Raw genomic sequence first — 17,063 nt, 5'->3', positions numbered from 1 at the left:
CTGCGCTGCCACGAGGCGCCCATCCCCCACAGACGCCACTACAGCCCCTCAACCTGCGGGGTTGTGCTCCTACCATGCCCGTTTTGGCGCAAAAGCAAGATGCTGCCGCCCTCCCTGCAGCTTTTCGCTCAAAAAAACCCAGCAGCCACCCTGTCGAAAGAGGACCAGTTATAAGGAGTGCCCCGCGGCTGCGATGGCAATCGGTAATTCGGGAAAACTCCTCTTCATCAACGACTCCCTATCTGGTCGACGTTTCCTTTGCAACACCGGGGCGCAGTGTAGCGTCAGATCTTGATCTACAAGTTGGGGGGCACGGCCCCTCCCTCCAGGCGGCTAATGGCGGGGCCATTCGGACCTTCAGAAGCCGGCGGGTCCAGGTGTGCTTCGGCGGCCAGCGGTTTTACTGGGATTTCATCACGGCTAAAGTCTCTCAAGCCATCCTTGGGGCGGATTTTTTGTGCGCCAATGGCCTCCTGGTGGATGTACGGCACCGCCGGTTGATCAATGCGGCCACTTTTCACTCCATCCCGTGCTACCGCGGTAACACCGTGGCACGCAATGTCTCCTACGCGTCCCCACCTCCAGATGACTTCACTCGCCTCCTTGGAGATTTCCCAGACCTGACCAGACCAACTTTCTCTTCCACGGCCACGAAACATGGTGTCGAACATCACATCACCACTACTGGCTCCCCGGTCTACGCACGGGCCCGGCGCCTTGAACCTGGCAAGCTCGCGGCTGCGAAAGCGGAGTTCGACATGATGGAGCGGCTAGGGATTATTCGTCGGTCGAATAGTCCCTGGTCTTCACCTCTCCACATTGTTCCAAAACCTGGCGGCGGATGGCGGCCTTGCGGCGACTACCGACGCCTGAACGACGCCACTACTCCTGATCGGTACCCGATCCCTCATATTCAGGATTTCTCTGCACATTTGGCGAGAAATACCATTTTTTAAAAAGTTGACCTTGTCCGTGGCTACCACCAGGTCCCCGTACACCCGCAAGACGTCCCAAAAACTGCAGTCATCACACCATTCGGCCTGTTTGAATTTCTGCGGATGCCGTTTGGATTGAAGAACGCTGCACAGGCTTTCCAGCGCTTGATGGAATCCGTGCTTCGGGACCTCAAGTTTCTATTCGTCTACCTCAACGACATCCTCATCACCAGCCCTAATAAAGAGGAGCACATCTGCCATTTGCACACCCTCTTTAGACGCCTCAGTCAACACGGCTTGATCATCAACCCGGCCAAGTGCCAGTTCGGCCTGCAGCAGATTGATTTTTTAGGCCATCGCATCACATCAGACAGCACAATTCCCCTGCAAACGAAGGTGGAGGCAGTTACTTCGTTCCCGCGCCCGCAGTCCGTCAAGGCCCTGCAGGAGTTCCTCAGGATGGTAAATTTTTATCACTGGTTCGTCCCTAATGCAGCTCTGCTCATGCAGCTCCTGTATGAGGCCCTCAAGGGCAAGTCCGGCAAGGATCCGATCAGCTGGACGGTCGACATGGACCGGGCGTTCGTCGACACAAAAGGCACTTTAGCCAACGCAACCATGCTGGCACACCCGCTGCCAGGTGCCAACATCGCCCTTACCACCGACGCATCAGACTACGCCATCGGCGCAGTGCAGGAACAGTGGGTGCATGGGACGTGGCAACCGCTGGTGTTCTTCAGCCGTCAACTACGGCGAAACGAACGAAAGTACAGCACGTTCGACCGGGAGTTGCTGGCCCTTTTTCTGGCCATCCGCCATTTTCGGTTCTTGCTAAGCCACTAACGTTCGCTATGGCCAAGACCGCTGAACCGTGGTCAGCTCGGCAACAACTTCACTTGACGTTTATCTCAGAATTCACCACTGACATTCAGCATGTGTCCGGTAAGGACAACCTGGTGGCGGATTGCCTCTCCCGCGCGACCGTTCATGCAGTCCAGCTCGGCATTGACTATGCCCTCATGGCTGTGAATCAAGCCTCGGATCCGGAGGTCCAATCTTACAGAACCAACCCCTCTAGCCGCCAAGCGGACGACGTCAAATTCCATGCCGCGGGCACTACGCTACTCTGCGACGTCTCCGTAGGAGATCCTCGCCCTATCGTCCCGGTCGCCTGGCGCTGAAAAGTTTTTGATGCCATCCACGGGTTGTCGCACCCTGGCATGAAGGCCTTGCAACGGTTGATGTCGTCCAAATTCGTGTGGCAGGGCATGCACATGGATGTTCGCGATTGGGCCAACACCTGCGTGGTCTGCCAAAAGGCCAAGGTGCAGCGTCACGTCAAGGCCCCATTGGCCACTTTCGCTGTTCCGGAACGTAGGTTTGATCATGTGCATGTGGACCTGGTGGGCCCACTTCCGCCTTCGCACGGGTTTACTCATCTTCTTACAATGGTGGACCGCACCACTCGATGGCCTGAGGCGGTTCCTCTGTCTTCCACCACTTCCGCAGACATCGCCAGGGCATTCATCTCCTCTTGGGTCGCCCGCTTTGGGGTACCGGCGGACATCTCGTCCGATCGTGGGCCGCAGTTTTCTTTGAAGCTCTGGAACGCTGTGGCTCAGGGGCTCGGCATCAAGCTGCATCGCGCCACTGCCTACCATCCACAGGCGAACGGCCTGTGCAAACGATTCCACAGGTCGCTCAAAGCCGCACTGCGAGCCAGCCTTCAAGGCGCAGGCTGGGTGGACAGACTTCCATGGGTCCTTTTGGGTCTTCGTACGGCACCTAAAGAAAATCTTCAATCGTCCTCGGTGGAGCTCGTATATGGCCAGCTGCTACGCGTACCAGGGGATTTCCTTCCGACTCCAACAGAGCCATGGTCCGCATCCCAGCAACTCATCAGCCACCAGGAGGCAGCCAGAAGTTTCGCTCCAGTGCCTACGTCGCATCACGGCTTGCAGAGCTCCCACGTCCCAGCTGAGCTGAAGAACGCCGACTATGTGTTTATCCGCCACGACGCTCATCGGGACCCGCTCAAACCCCCTTACATTGGCCCTTTCCGTGTGATAGAGCCGGGAGACAAATCTTTTTTGGTCGACGTCGGAGGTAAACCGGACCACATTTCGGTTGACCAGTTGAAGCCGGCTCACTTGGACCTTGACCGCCCAGTTGAAATCGCACAACCGCCGAAATGTGGCCGACCGCCCACAGTCGCCGTGTCAGATCAAACGCAACCGCCCGCCAGCTCGCCCGCCATCCATCAGCTTCCACTTCAAGGCTACAGAAGTCGATCTGACAGGCTTGTCAGGCCTCCTCGCCATTTTACTTTTGCTATTAAAGACAATTCTGGGGGTGTGATAAATCCATTAAGTGAAACAAGGACTCAAAGAGGTGATATCGTAGAATTAACACGAGTACTTTATTAACAACTGGGAAACACGTTTACAGACAGCCTGCGTCAGCATCCTGGCATTCCACCTTGTGCTGACCTATACAGGAAGCAAACCTCTGACCTTAACAGGAAGCAAACCTCTGACCTTAGTAGCAGCATTGGCTACAGCACCACCTGGTTGATAACCTTAATCATAACATCCCAGATTACTATATCCCTCCCCCCTTAAGATTTCAGTATGAATTTCTTAACAAACAACCATTCCTGAGGGTCACGTAAGGAGTCTCCATTCATCATGTTCCATACTTGATGAATCTACCAGTTCAGTATCAATCTCTCTGGTGGCTTGCGAGGCCTTTGTGAACGTCTAACAGTAAAGTCCCTGCTTGTTTGTGGTGAAGCCACCAGCTGCTCCTGAGCAGCGCTCAGAGTATCTGACTCTGCAACGATGGTTTCCTCTTGACGGATAGGTTCCTGTGGAATTATCTCTGTCCCTGGTGGTGGCACCACAGATGCCCTTGGATAACTGGGGGCAACCCTGTCTTCAGTCATTGCATCTGGAACCTTCATTTCAATTTCCCCTTGTCTGGGAAGTATCTGATCTACATGTCTGCGTACTACCCTACCATCTCCCAACATGACCTTGTATGATACTGGACCTGTCATTGAGTCTATGAAGCCAGGAATCCACTTTGGTCCATAACTGAAATTCCTGGTAAGGATCGCATCTCCTTCTCCAAAACTTCGGCTCTTTGTTCCTTTGTCATGGTTCTCTTTTTGTTTGTTTTGTCTGTTTTCCATTTTCCTTTTTAGGTCTGGGTGGACAAGGTCAAGAGTGGAGCGTAGTCTACGACCTAATAACATCTCAGCAGGAGAGAGTCCTGTGGTGGATTGAGGTGTTATTCTGTAGCTGAACAGAACCCGTGACACCTTGGCTGCTAAACTCCCTTCTGCACTTTTTTTCATCATCTCCTTAAATGTTTGTACGGCTCTCTCCGCAAGTCCATTCGCGGACGGATGATATGGAGCTGAGGTCACCTGCACAATGCCATTTTTTCTCAAGAACTCTTTTGTCTCTGCACTCACAAAACAAGTGGCATTGTCACTCACCACGATCTCCGGTAGCCCTTGATTACTGAAGCTCTGACGCAGGCAGTCTATAGCAGTAGTGGCGGAAGCAGAATTTACAGGATAAACATCCATCCATTTGGAATGTGCATCAATGATTATGAGGAACATCTTCCCCATGAATGGACCCGCATAATCTAAGTGCAATCTTCTCCATGGTTTATCCGGCCACTCCCAGGGGTGGAGAGGAGCCGCTGCTGGTGCCTTCTGGTGTTCCTGACAAGTGCTGCATGTCTTGACTAGATTTTCTATCTCCTCATCTAGCTTTGGCCACCACAAGTAACTCCTAGCCAAGGCTTTCATACGCGAGACCCCAGGATGACGCTGATGTAGTTGCCCTAGGATAGACTGTCATGCTGGCTGTGGAATAATCACTCATGCTCCCCACAACACGCAACCATCCTGCACACTCAGCTCTGTTTTCCTGACACTGTAGGGTGTGAAGTCAGGCCCTTCCAGATGCTGTGGCCATCCCCTCACCACATATTCTCAAACTCTAGACAGTACTGGATCTTTACCTGTCCATGTTCTTACTTGCTCTGCAGTCACAAGTGCCGTGTCAGTGTCCTCCAACATCAAAACTCTGTCCTCTGGAGCTGCACGGATAGGTGTGCCTGGCAGTGGAAGACGGCTCAAGGCATCTGCGTTCCCATGGTACTTGCCCGCCTTGTAGATGATGACATACTCGTATGCCCTCAACATCACTGCCCACCTCTGGATCCGGGGTGACACCATCTGTGGAACTGCTTTCATTTCATTGAAAAGAGACAGAAGAGGTTTATGGTGAACTTCCTGCCATATATGTACTTGTGGAACCTCTGTAACCCAAACATTACTGCTAACCCCTCTTTGTCTAACTGGGAATAGTTTTTTTTCTGCTGGTGTTAGAGTTTGGGACATAAACCCTATTGGTCTTTCAGTTCCATCTTCCATGCAGTGTGAAAGAACTGCCCCCACCCCGTAAGGTGAAGCGTCACAAGAGAGAATGATGTCTTTCTCTGCATTGTAGTGAACAAGCGCATCCGACGACAGCATCAGTTTCTTGGACTGTTCAAATGAAACCCCCTGCTCCTCTCCCCACTGCCACTGTGTCTCCTTGCACAGTAGTTTGTGAAGAGGTGCTAACACAGTTGACAAGTTTGGTAAAAACCTGTTATAATAGTTCAGCAGTCCCAGGTAAGCTTTTAACTCAGCCACATTTGTAGGAGCAGGGGCGTCCTGCAGTGCTTTTACCTTCTCCTTGAGTGGATGGAGCCCGGTGGCGTCCACTCTGTGTCCCAGGAACACTGTCTCATTCCCCAGGAAAGTGCACTTACTCCTCTTGAGCCGGAACCCTGCCCTCTCCAATCTCTGTAGTACCTCTCTCAGAGTGCTCAGATGCTCCTGGTCGGTTCTTCCCGTCACCAGAATGTCATCCAGATAGATGGAAACATGTGGAATCCCTTGCAGTACACCTTCGATTGTCCTCTGGAAGATAGCTGGACTAGATGAGACACCAAACGGTAAGCGGTTATATGTAAACAAGCCCTTGTGTGTATTTATGGTGACATACTTCTTTGATTCATCATCCAGTGTAATCTGCAAGTAGGCATGACTCATATCCAACTTTGTGAATTTCTTTCCTCCAGCCAGGTTTGCAAAGAGATCCTCTGTTTTGGGAATAGGATACTGCTCTAGTTTGGACACCCGATTGACAGTCAATTTATAGTCTCCACAGAGTCTTACCGAATTGTCCAGTTTTAACACAGGTACTATGGGAGCTGCCCATTCCGAACATTTCACCGGCTCCAGTATGTTTTCTCTCTCAATAGACGGTCAAGCTCAGCCTCTACCTTTGGCTTCATGGCATAAGGCACAGGTCGTTGTTTAAAAAACCTTGGCGGTGCCTCCTTGTCTACATAAATCTTAGCTGGGGGGCCATTAAAGTGTCAAGTTCCTCCTTGAATACACGCTCATGTTCACTCAACACTTCTTGCAAAGTCAACTGTTTGCCCGCATCTATTTGATGTACTGCTCCCCAGTCTAATTTAAGTTCTTTTATCCAGCCCTGACCAAACAGGTTTGGTCCAGTACCCGATACTATAACTACAGGTAGCTGTTCCACTGTGTCCCTGTATTGCACAATTACCTTAGCTGTACGTAATGTCACTACTTGTTCACCTGTATATGTTTTAAGATGCAGGGAGCAAAGCTTTAACTCTGGAACTTTTGCACGGTTCCACAATTTTGAGTACTCTGCCTTGTTCATTATGGTCATGCCGCACCCTGTATCCACTTCAAAGTTCACCTTAGAGTCATTTACTGTCAGTTGCAATGTGATAGGAGCCACTTTTGGAATGTTCTCTAACATGCTATACATTATGAACATGTCCTCTTCTTCCTCAGCTTCCCCGCTGATGTGGTGTGCTCCATGTTTTTTCACTTCTCTTCCTTGGTTTTGCTGTCCTCCTCCTTTTGGTTTGGATTCCTCCACAGGTGATTTCGCCCTGCAAGCTCATTTTATGTGTCCTTGTTTCCCACACTTGTAGCACTTTTCCTCCAGAAACTGGCATTCACTCGCCAGGTGATCGCCCTTGCATCTATAACATGCCTTCACATGCTTACGTTGTGGTTTCTGACACATGTTCAACTTGTGCACAACAACCTGACCTGCAACTTGCATAGCATTAGCCCTGTCTGAACCCTGTATTTCTTTTACATCTCGGTTCACTGTCTCTATGGCTTGAGCAAGTTCCAATGCTTTTTGCATAAGTAAGCCCAGTCTCGCATAATAATCTACGTTGCATTCGGTTGTCCATAATTCCGCAAACTAGCCTATCTCGCAGCATTTCCTTCAGGTTATTCCCATAATTGCAATCTTGTGCTAATTTATGCAACACCGCTACATAGTCCATTATGCTCTCTTCCTCTTTCCTGTTCCTTGAATTAAACTTGAACCGCTGTACAATCTCACTAGGCTTAGGGTTGAAATGTTCTTTTAGCAAAGCCACTAATTCAACAAATGATTTGTCTCCAGGCTTTTCAGGACTGAGCAGATTTTTCATCAAACTGTAGGTTTGGCTTCCCACTGAACTAAGCAGAATGGCTTTCCTTTTTCCAGCATCATTTATTTCATTTGCTTCAAAAAAATAACCCAACACTTCACAGTATTCTTCCCAGGTTTGTGCTTGAATATCAAAAGCGGAAACCGTTCCTACCATGGCAGCCATGCTCTCTTCCAGCTTGTAGCTAACTTTAGCTCGTGATTTTGCTGTTTAAACGTCCCGGCAGACTTTTCTTCTTTATGCAGGGTTCTTAAGTTGCCTCATCGCCAAATGTGATAAATCCATTAAGTGGAACAAGAACTCAAAGAGGCGATATCGTAGAATTAACACGAGTACTTTATTAACAACTGGGAAACACGTTTACAGACAGCCTGCATCAGCATCCTGGCATTCCACCTTGTGCTGACCTATACAGGAAGCAAACCTCTGACCTTAACAGGAAGCAAACCTCTGACCTTAGTAGCAGCATTGGCTACAGCACCACCTGGTGGATAACCTTAATCATAACATCCCAGATTACTAAAGGGGGGGCACATGTGGCGGAGCCACTAAGGGACTCCAATCAATTGTATATAATTCCCTTTAATAATATGTTGGCTACAGCCTGAGTCTGTATCTTTGTTTTCACTGTTTACATGTACAGAGCGCGATCACTTTAATAGCGCGGGTAAACGCGATGACATCACGCCGTTCATCACGTGATCCCCCACCGGCGGGAAAAACGTGATGATGTCATGATGTCAGCCACGGGACCGCCCTAGCAGTCCTCGTGGAGCCTCCGAACTGACTAGACCTATATTAGATGTTCTCCTGTTGTTATCGTTAAACGCTGTTACTTTTCATTAAACCCTGTTTATTTGATCACCTGAGTGGACCTCAGTCTTTTGGATAGGAACTAGACATTCCTACAGTAGCCATTTTTGCACCACTCGTTCTGAGAGAGAGTGTGAGATTTTGAGAGAGACAAAGAGAGAAAGAGAGACTTCTGCATTGAGTCAACGCTGTCTGAGGTAGTTTTGGCTTCTGACCATAACTTTGCAGGTACTTTGGTTTTTGACCTTCATAACTTTGATTGCCTAGATACTATGGGGGCTGCAATGGATGGGGGCGTTGTCCTGCTCCATCACATTTGGAGGGCACAGCGACGCAGATAGAGAGTGGCAATCATGGCCAGACAGCGGAGGGCCAACAGGCCTCTGTACAGGAGACCTTACCCTCCCAGGGTATTTCACCAACAATTCTCCTACATTAATATGTCTGAGGAGCAGTGTTTGTGAAGGCTGCGCTTCATCAAGGAGGTGGTCACTGAGCTCTGCCACCTGCTTCAGCCAGATCTGCAGCCTCAACTGAGGAGCAGGACGTCTCTGTCAGTGACAGTGAAGATAACAGTGGCTCTCAACTTTTATGCCACCGGCTCATTTCAATCAGCTACTGGGGACATTGCCAATATCTCCCAGTTCGCGGTGCATTGCTGCATCCGTCAGGTCACAAATGCCCTCTTTAAAAGGAGACAAGAGTACATCTCTTTCCCCATGACCCCGGACAAGCAGCAAGAACATGCAATGGGCTTTGCTAGGATAGCGGGCTTCCGCATGGTGCAGGGCGCCATTGACTGCACACATGTGGCTTTGCGTGCTCCTCAAGAGAATGCCGAGGATTTGCGCAACCGAAAGGGCTTCCATTCCTTAAACGTTCAGTTGGTCTGTGACCACAGACAGCTGATACTCGCCGTCAATGCCCAATATCTTGGCAGCAGCCACGATGCCGTCATCCTGCGCCAGACTTCTGTGACAGACCTTTTCCAGGCATTGCATCACCCAGGTGGTTGGCTTCTCGGGGACAAGGGATATCCTCAGTGCACCTGGCTGATGACACCGCTCCATACGCCCAACACCCCTGCTGAGCTGCGATACAACGAGAGCCATCAAGCTACCAGGAACATCATTGAGCACACAATTGGCGTGCTCAAGCAACGGTTCCGCTCTCTGGACCATTCTGGAGGAGCCCTTCAGTACTCACCTGAGCGAGTCTCCCACTTCGTTGTTGTGTGCTGCATGCTGCATAACCTGGCAATCCTCAGGACCCAGCCAATGCCACTAGGCCTTGGAGCACCACCGGAGGAGGAGGAGGAAGAGGAGGAGGAAAATGAGGAGGATGATCATCAGCAGCACCAAGGCGGGAGGGAGGCACACAATGTAGAAACTGGAAGGGCCGTCCATCAAAGGCTCATAGCAAGCCAATTCTAGGCCCTTCTGAGGAAATTGCTTCTGCCATTGAGAACAACCTGAATGAAACCAACCTGCAACCCCTAAGCCGGTCAAGGCCACAATGATTGCAAAGACCAAACATGTACATTTTGAATACAAAAACTTATTTATTTTACAAACTCTGTGTGTCTCATTTCCGCATGACAAACTAATAGAAAGAAACACACAAAAAAAACAGTTATTAACATAACTGGCTCTCACAACCTGGAGACAATGTCCAAAACAGTAAAAAAAATTTGACCACGAACCTTGGCCTTTATTAAAACAATGAACAACATTTTGTCACACCTCCTACTTTTTGCCCTTCGAGGGTGATCTCCTTCCCTTGCGCACTTCCCCCCTTCCCACCCTGCAGCTCCTCCGTAATGGGACCCCAGTGGCTGCAACAAGGCTGGTGGAAGACTGCTGATTGTCACAACCTGAGACTGCAGATGCCCTTGAAGGATGGCCTCGACCAGCTCTGGGCCTGGAGGGCCCGGCTGCAGACTGCACCAACTCTGCATGGGCGGCAGCAGTCCGTCCTACAGGCGGTGGCAAGTGCAGTGGAGAAGTGACAGTGGTGGCAGTAGGAATGCTGTCATCTTGAGAGAGGACAGCAACTCCCTGCTCGACCGACACACTGGCACTCCCACGGGGCAGCACTTCAGCATCCAGAGCAATCTGCTGGAGCACAGGTTGCTGGCCTGCTGCGGCGTGGTGAGAGCCCTGGGGAAATGTGTCCGAACCAGCGAGGATGGCAGCAGTCAGTGCTCGTGTGGCCTCAATCTGAGTCTGCATGAGAACAGTCAGAGATGGGCTCATAGCAGCCAGGGACTGCATTGCAGCACTAAGCATTTGCGTGGCATCCGCCTGTGCTACAGCGATGTGCTCCACACTCCTTGCCAGTGATTCAATGCATTCGGGCACCCTTCCCACTGCACCCATGAGCTCAGTGTGCCTGTGCAGCGCCAGGGTGCTCATTTCAGCGAGGACCCACCCCTCCTCTGTGTCCAGTGCAGTAGGACTCGATGGCATACTCTCCCTCCGGGGAGAAGGCCCCCGACCTTCCCTAACCCCCATCGTGTCTTAATCAAAATGTACACTCTCGGGAGCCACAAGCCTACATTTCGTTGTACTGCACTTGTGCACTAACAATGACAATAAAGTTGATTATTATTATTATTATTATTGTTGCTGCAGCCCGCTGGGTCCTCGAGCTTCACCCTCATCAGACCATTCCCCCCTGCTCCCCTCCAGGGAAGGCGCGTTCCCAGTGTGGGCATGGGCTTCCTCGGGAGAGGGTTGCGCTGATGCTCCGGCTTCCTCTTCCTCCTCGCCTGCAGCTTCACTCCCACTGGTAGCTTGAGGGCCCGTCTCCTCAACTGGTGAATCACCATCTGAAAGCAGGGAGGTACAAGAGTGGCTTTAGCGTGAGGACAGGGTGGCAGCAAGGGAGGAATGAGTGCAGCGATTTAGTAAGTTGGATTGAAAGTGTCAAAGGCTGGTGATGTGAGGAACAAGTGGAAGGAGAGAGGACAAGAAGGTGATGACCTTACCATTGCTGTCCAGAACGGGGTCGGCGTCTCCAGTGGCGACAGGACTGATCACCCGGCTTGCCACAATCCTCTGGACGTGCACCTCAAGATCGCTGAGGGGTTGCAGCTGAGGCCGCCCTCCACCCGTCCGTTGCTGCTGTCTCCTATTATGAGATAGCTTGGCCTGCAAGAAAAAGGACGGCGTCTGAGTAAATATACAGCCATGGTCTTGCCTGATGTGCTTCCCATAGTTGAATAGCCCTTACTGTATGCAGCCATGGTCTTGCCTGATGTGCCTCCCATAGTTGAATAGCCCTTACTATATGCAAAGTGTGGAATGTGCGTGTGTGTTTGATGAAAGGGCCATAGGTGTTGGCTGAGGGTTGGGCATTGGGGCTTTTAACACCCTCTGCCATCGAGTGAGGTTGAGATGGAGGGATGTAGAGGTTTTGAAAAAAAGCCACACACCCTGACGACCTGAATGAGGTCGTTGAACTTTTTTCTACATTGGAAATGGGTCTTGGGCACCATGCTGCTTTAGGACACTCTCTGAGCCACCTCCCTCCACACTCTTCTGTACTCGCGTGGCAAAGGCCTCCTGCCACTCTCTGGGTACAGTATAGATCTTCTGTGCTCCACCGCGCCAAACAGAGCCTCCAAGGCCCACTCGCTGAAGCGCTGTGCTCGCTCCCTGGCCCTCTCCATAGTCCTTGGCTGGAAGATTTAGGCACAGGTCTGTCCAGGCCAAGATTCAAGGCTCCAATGAGCAGGGTGTGGCTGGAGAGCAAGATCAACCCTCCCCTTTAAAAACTGACCGGCGCCAGTGTGTCTGTGTTCAATCGGTAACTGACAGCACCTGCACTGCGCCCGTGCTCTGAGGTAGCACCTCGCTCCTTGGCCTTAGCGCCTTAAGAGAGGTGTGTAGCACCTGATTTAGTGCTCCAATCACCTCCAGGGGCGATAAAAGCCGTTTGCCATCAGAGGCGATAATTAGCGCCAGGCGCTAAAATTTGCGCACGGCCGAGAACGGCGCCCCAAACAAGGCGATACTGAATTTCTTCCCCTTTGAGTTTAGTTTTAAAAAGTTGCTGTTTCCTGAAACAAAGATATAATGAACTGCGAAATGTTGTAAAGAGCCATCTAGTGAACAAAGATGGGATTGATGTATAAATACATTTTCAGAGAAGGAAGCAGACATTGTGGGGGAAAAATTGGGTTGGTTTGCGCCTCTCGGGGGCGCTAACGGGGCACAAATCCCCTAGTGCTCGGACGTGGTTCCGCTAACGCCTCCCGCGAAATTCAGCGGGCGATTAGAGGCAGCAGTTGCCAGTAGCGCCCCGCGATGCTGCGCCACCGGCAATGATGTCATTGCTAAGCGCCATGGCCCCTTATCGCCCCACGGCAGAAATTCGGCCATGCCCCACTAAGCTGCCATGGGCGATGTCAGCGATAGCCTTGCAGGTCGCGAACTGGGCCGACCTCCGCTCGCAAGGCGGTAATTAAATGGGAAGCTCGGCTGCGCCCCGTGTTCCGTCCATGTAATAATAAGAAAAGCACTGCAGAGAACGGTACTACAGGTGTTTACTCAACGTGGTTCAAACTGCAACTGAAACAACAGATTACTACTCAGCGTTATATACAGGTGTGGTCACTGCCGGTACTACAGCATACATGAGCTGTAGAAAGTAGTTCCCCCCTTAAAGGTACATACATTACAATTCCTCCCCTTTTAGATTAACAGTACCATAACACTCATTTAACAATTAAATATGAAACTAATTACAATGAACACTTTTAACATACAACGTTAGCTGAAAATAGTCTATTTATAAATTCAGTCTTTGGGGAGGCTTCCTGATCCTTTCTGGATAGCGCCTTTCCCAAGTATCTTGCTCTTGGTGCAGAGGCGATTCTGGCCCCCTGTCGTCGGTTGGTTCATCAGCTTCCGATGCTACTGTTTCTGGGGAAGATGCTACCTGTATGTCGGGTTCATCACCAGGTACGTATGGGCGAGGCATGGGGTTGACTTGTTCCTGTGACTCTAGGATCTGGTCAGCATGGCGTCTCACGATGCTCTCCCCAACGTCCACTGTGTACATTAGTGGGCCCTGCCGTGTGCATATCGTTCCTGGCTGCCATTTTTCTGTTCGGTAGCCGTGGGCCAAGACTGGTTGCCCTACATTGAAGCTCCTTGTTGGCTTCTCATGGATGTGCTGGAATTGCTTACTCTCAATGTAGTGTCCGAGTATAAATAATACACGGAATGCAGGAGAACAATAATAACAGGTATTTACTGAACAGAGGGTACTCTTTTATTTGGACCCAAAAAAAACCAATTCGACTGTAAATAAACAAAAGTTCAACTAAAGCTTAACAAATCAAATTAAAATTTGGTTGTCCGTGTTGATGATGCACTCCAGTCCCCGCGGCGCCCACCGGTCGCGGAAATACTCAAGCGCACCGGCGGACACCGCGTGCTCCATCTCCAGGGCCACCCGGGCGCGAACATGGCCGCGGAAGAGAGGCAGGCAATCCGGCTGGACGACCCCCTCGACCGCCCGCTGCCTGGACCAATTGATGGCTCTTTTAGCCAGGCCCAGGAGCAGGCCCACAAGGAGGTCCTCCAACCTGTCCGCTCCCCTCCGCACCGGGTGACCGTAGATCAAGAGCGTGGGACTGAAGTGCAACCAAAAATCGAGGAGCAGCCCCTTCAAGTAGTGAAAGAGGGGCTGCAACCTCTCGCATTCCATATAAACGTGAAACACGGACTCCTCCAGGCCGCAAAAAATGCAGGCGGCCTGGGAGTCCGTGAACCTACTTAAAACCTTATTGCACGGGACCGCTCCATGCAACACCCGCCAGGCCAAGTCCCCGATGGAACAAGGGAGGACTCCCGCGTAGAGAGTCCTCCATTGGGGACCTCCGCCACCGCCAGTCGGCAAGACGCCACGCCAAGGTGTGTCCGGACGGTAGACGAAGATGGCAAAGTGGAGAGTGTGCAGGAGCAGCCCATACAGGAAACCCCTCCGCGCGGAATGAAAAGGCACGGAGGGTATTTCCTCGAGATGGCTCAAGTTGTGAGGCGCCGGTTCCCGAGGGGAGTTTCGGGGCCGGGCGCCGATGAGGAATTCCGTCCGAACGGGGGTAAGCTCGGACGGGATCGCCCCACGTGCTTGAGCCGCCTCGATACACCGAGTGGAGTCGGGGCCCAGTGCCGCTTTCACCGATTCGAAGGCCTCGACCGCGAGCCGGACGTTGGCCCAGGACAGGCGCCGCGCCAGCTCCTCCGGCGCCATCCAGCCCGCTCCTCCGCCATCGAGCAGGTCCCCGACTCTGGTCACCTTGCCAAGCACAGCCCTGCCCTCCGCCAGCCGCCCGAACCCGCGTTCGTGGAGGTGCGGATTCCTGAGCAGCGGCTCCCAAAGGAGAGCCGCCGCTCCTGACGGGGGAGAGCTCCGCCTGGAAGCGACGTAGTTCCAAACCCATAGCAGTTCCTGGTAGAAGACAGGCAGCTCCCGCAGGCCGGCACGCCTGCCGCCCACTTTCGCAATGTAGGGGGTTTCTCTTGCTCGTTCTGGTCTCCTACCAGGCTTCGTGCAATAATTACCCTTGAGTGGTTCGACCCACTCTTCCCTACGGATCTAGACCTTGGACTTAGGTGCAGGGAACTGTAGTGCAGAGAAAGACTCAATAGACCAGGTGGAATAGCACGAAATGGATGCTTTTATTATTAAACAGTTTGCAGCATTACAAAATACATATCATAAGCACAAATCAAAGCGACTACAAGCATGCACATACCTATAAATTTGATTCCATGGAAATGGGAAACACACGGCACATCGAAAAAGGGGAAACACATTACGATTACCCTTACCCTCTCCCTCCCCTTATACCTAAACTAAGTTTCGACTTGAGGAACTCGGGATCATGCTCACCACTTTCAAACTCGCGAAAAGGAGGGGTTCGCAGCCTTTTTGGCACAGCTTTCCATCGTCACGTGGATTTGGAAACTTCTGGCGCAGCTTGTTTTTCTCTCTCTCTCTCAGGCGATGAGGCAGTGGACACAGCCTCGGTGAGCGCTCGTCATGACTGAAATCCACTAAGTCTGTTGTGGATTTGGATTCATGGAACAGGAAAACACCTTGAGAATGGGATGTTGAGGCACGGAAGTGCTAGGCCCGGAATATCCTTTCCCTCCGGCCTGGATCGTCGGTTTTCCCGAGGGTGTCTTCTTCTTCGGCCTGGGTCGTCGATGATCTCCCGACAACGGTACCCGGGCCACCCTCGTCGTCTTCTCGTCGTGGCCGAGCCTTGTCTGGCTGAACATCGACCACGTTGTCCTTTCCGAAATGTCCGTCCGAAACGTCCTGATCGAATTCCGAAGCTACCGAGGTAGAAGAGGCGCTGATGGACTTTTTCAAAATCCATAGTTATACCCTTTTGGGCCAGCCTTATCTCCCGCCAGATCATAGTCCAGTCTTTGTAATAATTTTGGCGGGCAGAAATCTCTGCAGGGGCGCTTTGTCTTGTAACGGGAGCCGGTGATAGCTTTAACTGGCCTTACTGGCCGATAATGTCTTTTACTTTGTCACCGTAACTCGGTTTGCATATTGATCGGTCTGGAGATTTCCCTTGATGGCTGTTAAACGGTTTTTCCTTTGTACATTAAATGGGTTTAAGTGTTCATGCATTGTCCGCCCATATCTTGATGGGCCCCATCCTGTTTGCCTGAAACTGTCTTGTACTTAGAATCCAATTGAATATGTATGCCCATTTCCCTGAGTTTCGGTTTCCCGATACTGGCTTTCACGGGCTTACTGTTCTCAATCCACAAGCCTGTCTGGCTTGCAGTAACAGAAATCAAATGGTCCAAGAAACTGATCACGAGGTCCGGCGGCCATTTTGTGTGCCCTTTTATCAAAGGTTTTATCTGTACAAGCTTCTTTTGGTCAATAAAGCTGTGTTATTAATCCTGTTGTCTCGTGTGATTATATAATTAAAAATTTGGATCTTACAGTCCCCCCTGTGATACTGATAGCTGGCTTACAGTATCAATAATCCTTGGTGAGCAAATTTTTTCCGATTCCTCACGTCCAAACATTCCCGGTAATTAACTATCCATGACCCCCATGACACATGCAGTTCCCATTTCAGAAAATTACCTTCTGTACAATTGGACAATCATAGGCAGTATTACCTTAAACTATAACACAATAAATCTTTCAGATGTGAAGGGCCCAATGTTCCTTGCGCCACCTGTATACACCTTTTATTAATCAAAAAAACAAACTTTACCAAACGGCTATAACATTACAATATTCACACACTTAAACCCTGCAGTATCTGAAAATCTAAAAATGGAGGGACGCTTATAACTTTTAACGCTAGCTGCTTACACAGGGGTGTCCTCCTCCCCCACTCGTACATAGCGTTCTCTCCATTCTCCTGTGTTCTCGTGCCTCTGGAGGCGTTTGCCTCTCTTGCAATGCACGAACAATAAAAATATTACAATTAAAACCTGACACACTACTAGGATGTGGGATGCTATTCTAATCCAGGCCGGGATTTCTATATTGGTGAACAGGTCCCACCATGGTGGGGTGACTATGTCCAATATGTCTTTCCCTATCTCTATTGTCTTCTGTTCCAGTGTGTAGAAATGCTTCTGTGAAACTATAACGGCTTTTAAAATCTTGGTGAGGTGTTCGGGGAGAGGGGGAATGACATAACCAAAATGCGCGACGAATCGCTGCAAGTCCGTGAAATTCTCTTTTACAGTG

The sequence above is a fragment of the Somniosus microcephalus genome, chromosome 7, assembly GCF_052327205.1.
Source record: "Somniosus microcephalus isolate GS21.2 chromosome 7, FLI_Smic_1.0, whole genome shotgun sequence".
Taxonomy (NCBI): domain Eukaryota; kingdom Metazoa; phylum Chordata; class Chondrichthyes; order Squaliformes; family Somniosidae; genus Somniosus; species Somniosus microcephalus.
This window is presented reverse-complemented; position numbering follows the sequence as displayed.